Below are 9,718 nucleotides of genomic sequence, written 5' to 3' on the forward strand. Positions count from 1 at the left end.
GCAAGGGTTTAGAGGGTCTTCCTACGCGTGTAGCCAATAGAGGCCTCGATGTTGTAGAGTTATCGATCGAGTTTGCCTTGGTTACCCACTTTCGTCGCCCATCGTGGAGGGTGGTAGTAGGTGGATGCACACAGGACGTTGTGTATGTCTTTCCTTTTGCTGTGTTGTGGGTTGTTGTCTTCCTCGCTTAGTGCCTTCGGATTGTGGGAGAGGAGATGTGTGTTGCCTACACATGCAACCTACTTTTCTCCTTTTTCTAAATAGCTTGGATAACATTGAAAGGAGGAGAGTAATGTCGTGTGCTAGTCTCCACCCAACCATGCTATCTTATAGCCTCCCCCTAGCGTACACACAGTCCGGTCATACCAGTGGCCTTACCCGTAGGGCCCGTGTCCTTACATCAATAATCATCTTCCCCACTTATTGCTTGCGGATCGTGGGAGAGGAGATGTGTGTTGCATGCACATGCAACTCGCTTTTTCCCATTCCCTAAATAGCTCGGATACCACTGAAAGGAGGAGAGTAATGCCGTGTGCTAGTCTCCACCCAACCATGCTATCTTATATCCTCCCCCTAGCATACACACTGTCTGGTCATGCCGGTGGGCTTGCATGTAGGACCCGTGTCCTTACATCAAGCGTCGTCTTCCCTGAATTATTGCCTGTGGATTGTGGGAGATGAGATGTGCATCACATGCACATGCACATGCAACCCGCTTTTCCCCTTTCCCCAAATAGCTTGGATACCACTAAAAGGAGGAGAGTAATGGTGTGTTCTAGTCTCCACCCAACCATACTATCTTATAGCCTCCCCCTAGCGTACACACTATCCGGCCATGCCAATAGCCATTCCGGTAGGACCCATGTCCTTACATCAACACATGCAATGCTTACCTCCAACATCATGGTGACAAACCCAACAACTACCTCACCTCTGCATTTGGCCATCAAGGGCGCTCGGCTCCGACTGCATCCCCCTTGAACCATGTTTGTGCTTGCTTGTGTCATTTGAAGCATCACCATCGATTCGATGTTGGAGCTGCAAATCACCTTCTGCATACCCTTTGTGCATCATTATCTGTTGCCATCACCTTCTTCGCATTGTCATACCTTGAGCAGCTTAACACCCACAACTCTTGTCCCTCATCAATGGCTACACATCCTTGCACAAGGTTGCTACTGCCCCATGCTCAACATCTAGGACATCTCGTGCTATGCATCCCTTACTGAAACCACTATCTACACTTGTAGCACTAGCCAATTTTTTGTTACCCACACTCAATAGTGGCTACACGTGCTCACCAAAACCTGCACACCTGCCACACTATACTATGTAGCCTCACTTCCTAAATCAACAACTTCTTTGCAGTGCTACCCACACATTTTATTTGGTGACTATCATTGGATACATCAGCCATGCCTTGCTGCATCATCTTCATACCTACAGACCTTGCCATCATTGCATGCCAAAAACTTCATCTAGAAAAGGTCTCAATCGGTGCACTTATATACACTAAATTACTTGTCCAAGTGCCTATTGTGGCTATAAACACTTTGCAACAATGTCACCTATGTTGCTTCTCCCACAATACGCTGCTCTGTAGCCCAATCATTCAGGCCTAACACATGTCATCAAGTCATACCTCATGCCATCTGCTGCATAATGGCACGCTAGTCCGTTGCACATAACATCATCAAGTTCCTGATGGCATGCGATCTTTGGCATCTGACATTGTAGCCCCTCAATTTTGCACTAGAGCCCAATCCCACAAAAATCATTGGTACCTTCTTCCAGTTTAGGGTCAAATATGGTGCTACCTTCAATTATGAGTGTTTTCCCACCATAGAAACTAGTGCCTTCTATTGCAAGGGAGGTTTTGTGAAGAGATTTTTTTGGTGCCTATTTTGAGCTTTTCAAGTACTAAATTTATTGATTTTTGTTGTAATTTTTTTCATCAAAAGCACATGTGTGCATTGTTGCAAAGCTTTACACCTATTATTATAAACATCCTAAAGTCAAGGGCCCAAAATGTGTGCACCATGTAGACCTCACGCATGCAATGTATGACCATATCTATGCTACTGCAATTATGCCTTTTGTAAGAGGACTAGAAACTATCATTTATATGATGGTAAGACCTTCCTGGAGGTCAAAGCACATATGCACTATTGAAATGTATGTCATGCCTACCATGAAGGCATCAAGCATCTATGATAAACCTCACATGATCATTCATAACATCACCTGTGGTTTCAACCAAAACAAAGAAAGAGAACAAACGATGGCAAGCAATTCAAGAATAAAGTCACCACCAACCAACCACATGGCTCAACAATGAGAACAGCAATCAATAGTAGCATCTTAGCAAGGAAAAAAAATAGACGACTAGTTGTAGATTTGTGTGGGGGATAAATTCCTTCAAACTAAAAACAAGAATAGCCATTGAATGTGTTCACTAGTTTGTGTATTTCTCATACCCTCATGTATGTTGTAGGGGAGGATTTGTGTGATCTCACCTTGTGTTAGGGGGATCTTGTGTTCCATACCCTACTTTGTTTTATGGGAGGTTTCTGTGCCTACACCCTCTGTGTCAAAAGGGGAGGCAAAATTGTGTACCTACCCCCTAGTGCGTTTTGATGGAAGGAAGTTCTATGTGAGTGCTATATTACAAAACCCACAAGGGGAGGGTTGTTGGGGTTGTGGATTTTGTTGCACCTCACACCCATAGGAAATCCCCCTAGTCTAAAAGTCATGTAGAGCATGTGTGTGCCTTTATGAAGGCAAGAGGTGTGTGTAAGCGAGTAACTTGTGTGTGTGTGTGTGTGTGTGTGTGTGTGTGTGTGTGTGTTCAAATAACAATATAACATAAACACCAAAGAATTCTTTCAAATTACAAAAGATACTAGAAACTTTGTCAAAGAAAATGTGATATAATTCCCATTCATGGTATAGAACGGACTTTATACATAAGTACAATAGAGTAAGAGCTTGAAGATGTATTAATCCACCATCTTCACTCCAAGGAACTTTGAAAACCATAGTTGAGAAGGTAACCCTCACCTGCACCCATGGAAACAACACAACTTTCAGTTAGTATTGGCATCGTATGCAGGTGATGCATGGGTATCCTACATGTTATAGATGTCACCCAACTAAAAATGTTTTCAAAGATAATCAATAAGAAATGTGAAGCTACTCATATAATCAGCGATGGTTTCCTTCACACAGAACACCACGGTCCATAACTGTGATCCAGAACACTGATAGAGACTCTATGGTCCATAACTTTAATCCAATAAACATCCATTTACAGCTTTATGAGGAGACCATTTACAATTGTATTTACCATAATCCACATCCTTTCATAACCATTATCTTACCATACTCGGCCACAATCAATCATAGCCCTGTTCACAACTATTATAAGCATACTTGGCCAAGTTGAGCACTTTTACAAAGGATCAATATACTACCAATACGTCGGCATAGATCATATCTGAGCAAGAATGGTAAGCTCGGTAACCAACCTCACAAGAACACATCAGTCTAATAACCATTGTGCCCACTATCAATCAAAACCCTGTACACATCACCCATTCATGGCTAAGAGATCAGATGTTAAAGTTCTAAATCCATAACATTAGATCAGTATAGAATGAAACCGAGTGGTAATGGTAAGCTCGATAACCAACTCAAAGGCACAACATCAGTATCATACCAACTACGCCAGCCATAACAGAGTATACCAGGTCGTATGTTAACCCCTCAATCAATCCTATCATATAGGGCCATTCGCAAGAGCTTTTGTCATTATATTTTAGCAAGAAACAGTAACTACGGGCAACATTTATCTTGTGTTTATAAGAGGATACCACCTTTTAAAGTATACTAAAACTATGCAAATGAAAAAGCCCGTAGCTATTTATTGCCCATACTCACTAACCTCAAACAGAATTTCACAGCGCAAACAGAAGGATGAACATATATATGCCATTGATAAGTTAATCACAAACTGAAAGCCTTTCTTAAACCCGTAAGGTGCAAAAAAACCTCCCCGTAGTAAGTGATACAGTGGAAGTCGCCAGTCATGTATAATCAGCATATGCATGCTGACTATAACAACAAGTGAATCATACCACAACCAAATATTTTTAAAAAAAGTTCATATCAATGCCATAGGTCACCTGAGATTGAGTTGGAGCAATAGCCTGCTTATCTTTGCCTTTTGCCATAGAGCCGACAACTTTTACACAACACCACTTGCGGGTAACACCCTCCCAATCCCAATGTACAGATAACAACTCTCAAGTGTACACATACACACCACAAAAGCATACAGTATCAATACTAAGTGAGCATGGGAGCTCACCTTTACAGTGTTTGGAGCAAGTGGCCACATTCCTCTAGTGCAATATGGTGGGCCCATCATCAAGAGTACGACGAATACAACAACGCCGCCTAGTACAGAGACAAGAGAAGAGAGAGAGAGAGAGAGAGAGAGAGAGAGAGAGAGAGAGAGAGAGAGAGAGAGAGAGAGGAGAGAAAGAAAGAGAAAGGAGGAGAGAGCTAAGGAGAGAGAATGAGATAGCCCTTAGAGGGTGTTGTAGTGCGAACCTGTCAGGATGGAGCCACCGTGAATCTAAGCAAAAAATGACAGGGATTCCAGAGCCAGGGAATCCGTCGAATGAACATGTGTGTGTGTGTGTGTGTGTGTGTGTGTGTGTGTGTGTGTGTGTGTGTGTGTGTGTGTGTGTGTGTGTGTGTGTGTTGGCATTTAATGTGTCAATTAGGTGTCCTTTAATACACCTCCAAATTCTCAACTACCGAATTACTTACTATATTTGACCCAAGATTCCCTAGGTCAATTAGCCCCAGTAAATAATGTTCAAGGAATTTTTGTAGCCAGGCAAAAAGACCACCCAAATTTACACCAGTTACAGTATACCAGTACATAAGTAGCATCAGTCCAAAAATTAAAGAGCGCAAACCATACTAGTACCAATACCATTGTAATACCAATACACAAGTAGTACTAGTACCAGTATTACAATTAGCACTTGTATCTCATTTTAGTATAATATTGTACACAAACAGTACTGGTTCTAGTACTAGTATATCGCATAAGTAGCAACAGTCGTAGTACAGTATAATACCTACCAGTACCAGTATAGTATAGTACCAATTCATAATGTCTATACACTCCTTACCCTATCTTAGCCGGATAAGGGATCAACCTATTTTTTCACTAGTTTCAGTATCACCAGTACCGGACCAGTGTAGAAACAGTCCACAAGTAGCACCAGTACCAGTACACAAGTAGCACTAGTCCAGTATATTATAGTATACATACATTACTAAAACCATTACAAATTCAGTGCCCGTACACAAGAAGTATCAGTACAAGTAGCACAAGTACTAGTCCAATATAAACCACACTAATTACAATACCAGTATATCACACTAGTAGTAGTTGTACCAGTTCAGTATAATCCAATTCCAGTGTCAGTACAGTATATATGCACATAGCATCACCACCAGTACATACGTAACACCAGTATCAGTCTAGTATAATATAGTACCAGTATCAAGACCAATCCACAAGTAGCATCAGTACCAAACCTGGCCCGAATAGCAGTAGCACCATTGTCAATATAGATAAATTAAGACACTATCCCTAGCAAAGTGTGTGTGTGTGTGTGTATGTGTTTTTTTTTTTTTAAGTTCAATACAATACAATACCAGTACCAATTTTACAAGTAGCCCTAGTACCAGTCCAGTATAATATTGTACCCAAACATCACTAGTCATAGTACTAGTTACTATAAGACACCAAGGACTCCCTAGGGCAACTCGCCCCAGTAAATAATGCCCAAGGACATTTACAATCCTTATACTATCCTAGCCGGGCAATAGGTCCACCCATTTTTTTACACCAGTACCAGTATCCCCAGTACCCAAGTAGCATCAATACCAGTTTAGTATAAACTAGTACCAATACCAGTATCAGTACATCACGAGTACACAAGTGGCACCATTACCGATACACAAAATAGCACCGGTCTTAGTCTTTTATAGTAAACAAACAGTCTAAGTACCATAACTTGTTCATTACCAACACACAATTAGCACCAATACTAGTCTCGTAAGTAGCCCCAATATTAGTTCAGTATACTACTATACACAAACATCCAATCCTAGGGCCAGTATATCACAAGTAGTAGCAGTATTAGTTCAATACAATAAAGTACTAGTACCTGTACCAGTACTAGTTGTGTATATTACAGTACCACTACTAGTACCAGTTTAGTGCTAGTACACTAGTGTCTACAGTACCCGTACCCAAGTAGCTTGGGTCTAGTATATAATAGTACACAAACAATATTAGTACCAGTACTAATTCACTACCAATACACAATTAGCAAAACATCATTAGTGACTAAGCCCAAAAACCATTTAGTCAGAGTAGAAAGTGTATAAACAAGGGATGCGCCACAACTGCCATATACATAAAGTAATTCACAACCACATACTACTATATCAGCAGCTTTTACCAAAATTATTATAATTTACAACCCATTATGACCATAACAATATTCTTCCATTGTCATCATAACCAACCAATCATTCAGTGCATTTAATCAGATTCCTAGAACTAGAGTCGCAATATTTGAGTAATAATATTGTACCAGTACACAGTTAGCACCAGTACCAGTCTCACAAGCAGCCCCCGTACTAAGTAGAATACACAAAAAGTATCAATCCCCTGAGCAGTATATCACACAAGTGGCAGCAATATCATTTTAGCGCAATAAAGTACCAGTATCAGTATAGAATAGCACCAGCACACAAGTGAACCCAGTAGCAATACATAAGTAGCATCAATTCATAAGTAGTATAATTTTAGTGCAATAAAGTACTGGTACCCGCGTAGTTCATTTTGGCTTCAGTAAAAATACCAATACATGTTCAGTGCAGTACCAGTACTCAAGTAACACCAGTATTAGTACATAAGTAGTATCAGTGCCAGTCTAGTATAATAAGTACCCGTACCAGTACCAATACATAGGTATCATCTGTTAGTTTTGAATGGCAATAAGCTCAAGGTGGCTTGAAGCTTGGAAATACCATGGCTATACACAGTAGATAGAGAGAGAGAAAAAGGAGAGAGACTCACACTCAATAGACCATATTGTACATACAATATATTTTACAACATGTATTATTATTAGTTCATATACAAAAAGGAAGTGTTTATATACAAAAGGTTTCACAGCCAGTATCCGGCAGCATATATCTCCAGGTGCCTTTTCAAAAGGCTACACACATATATGTAATATGTATCACATCAAAAATATACTAGGTGTTGAAGGAGTTCCCATGCCCACCTTTCAACCCTCCCCTTGGGCATGTAATACATACTGAAGACCCAATTATCCACACAGGATGACATGATCTATCCACACAGGATGAAAAATACCTCCCCTTGAACTAGAGAGAGTAGAAACGGATCTTCAAAGTACATCTGTAACGAAAGAAATTTCTCCTTCATCCTCAGTTTCTTCTTCTTGGACTATATGTGCTGCTCCTCTCACTGGCTTCTTGCCTTTTTTGTTACTGTTGCCGCTACTATCTTGAACTTTTGAATAGCACCTAGAAGTAGGGTGCCCCTTCTTTCCACAAGTGCTACAAAATTTATTGATATAGCAGTCTTTAGCTATATGACCCATTTTACCACAGTCATAGCATTTTCGGACGTTGAAGATGATATGAAATCTATGGATGATTCACCTTCTCTTGCTATAAAAGCCCCATTTGTCGGTATAGGTGGATTTTTCTGCTTCCTTTCTTCTACCTGAAGTGAGCTTACCACATCTTGGAGTGCTGGAGTTGGCTCCTTTTCTTCAAGAATTGTGACTATATGGTCATAGTTGGAAGGAAATGCACTAAGAAGGACTGCAACTTTGTCGTCTTCTTCTACTTCGCATTGAATGTAGGTCAATTGTGTAATCATGATTTTAAGCCTATTGACCAAACTCGCTATGTCTTCCCCCTTGAGCATAGTGAGTTTGTAAAGTTGCCTTTTCAAGCTAACTTTACTTCGTTTGCTTTAGCTCCAAAATTCTCCTCTAGAACTTGCCAGGCCTCGTATGCATGTGTGCACTCATCTATAAAATGTACATAATTATCATGGAGTGCAGTAATTATTATGCCAAGTGCTTGTTCATCCTTTTCTTGATTGAGTGTGGTAGAAGCTCTGGTTTGTGTGCCTTCATGATCACTGAGAGATGCTTTTACTACGGCCCATAATGTTTTCTTCATTAATAAGTATCCCCTTAGCTTAGTTTGCCAAGTATGGAAACCCTCCCCATTGAATTTTATGATTCCTTTCTCTTCCATGGTGCAAACGCTTGTGAAAGCTACCAGGGACTTGGTCTTACCGATAGATAGAATCTCTCTATGGGAGTGTCTTGCCCATTTTACAAAATAGTGCAATTCCAAGCTTAACAATTTTGATTTGTGAAGTCACTCTTCTTTCTAAGAAGTATCTCTTCACTAAATCTTTGAAGTACAAGAATAAATGCTCAAAAGCTTAATGTGGTGCTTTGCTTAGCCAAGCTTCTTTTTAGCAAGATTGCCCCCTTGAGTAACTCAAGCTTGCAGAGCTTTACATGGAAGTCACAACTTGCAGATTATTACGCGGAAAGAGTCTTTGGCTAGAAAACCCCCCTCCCTTTTTTTTGTTTTTGAAGTGCCTCTTCTCGGGTTTTCGTCAAACCTTGGACAAGTAGAGTTGCCTTCTTGGCGGGACCTCCAGTTGAAAGGCGAGTAATGAGGGTGCGTGGGAAGCACTTTTAGGCGGAGGCCAAATAAACCAATTGATTGCAATGCAATGTAATAAGGCAAAGAGAAAAAGGAAAAACGGATTTCTGATGACTGCGATAGGCAAGCAAGCAGTAGCCGTCCAAGGAGGAAGTGCTATTCTTCATAGCTATTGCGTGATTTGAGGATACTAGAGAGATCGCTTCAGCCTTGTAGTTTCATCCATAGAGCCCAATCATCGCGTGATTGAAGCCAGGCAGGGAGCAGTCGACATTGCGTGCGTGTGTGGGTGTGTGTGTGTGTGTGTGTGTGTGTGAGAGAGAGAGAGAGAGAGAGAGAGAGAGAGAGAGAGAGAGAGACCTTTGATGATGCACACACGCGGTGCAATGTGGGAAGCTAGCCTGGCGGTGCAGAAGCAGCCGATGATGAAGCCCTCCTGTCTTTGAAAAACGGCGCTGCCGGATTTTGCCAGGAAACGGCTTCAATATTCCCCCTCCAAGCTTGCTCGTTTCCGGATTGCCATGCTTTGCTGCAGCTTTAACACAGAGTGTGACTATGTATACAGGTAGCAGCAATCAGTATCACCAATCTTGGCAGTAGATAATGATGCCGAAAGTTGGTCAGCTGGGGCAATTTGTCCCGATTTTGAAGGGCTACACACTCGCGAGAGTTGAAGACTTTGGTTGATGGCGAGCTCAAGAGCTTTAAGTTGCAAGAAAACAGAGAATGACGAGCCCGTGTGTGTGTTGAGATCGACAAATGTCGATTCTCTCTACTTGAATTATTCGCCACCCGACTATGCTTGGAAGCTCCAAGCTCACTTGAGTTTGTTTGAATTTGCTCTTGCACAGTTGGCTCCAATTTGGCTGCTTGCACTACCCAAATTTGCCTCTATTGC

This window comes from Adiantum capillus-veneris, chromosome 25 (genome assembly GCF_014529385.1).
Source record: "Adiantum capillus-veneris isolate H3 chromosome 25, ASM1452938v2, whole genome shotgun sequence".
In the NCBI taxonomy this organism is placed as follows: Eukaryota; Viridiplantae; Streptophyta; class Polypodiopsida; order Polypodiales; family Pteridaceae; genus Adiantum; species Adiantum capillus-veneris.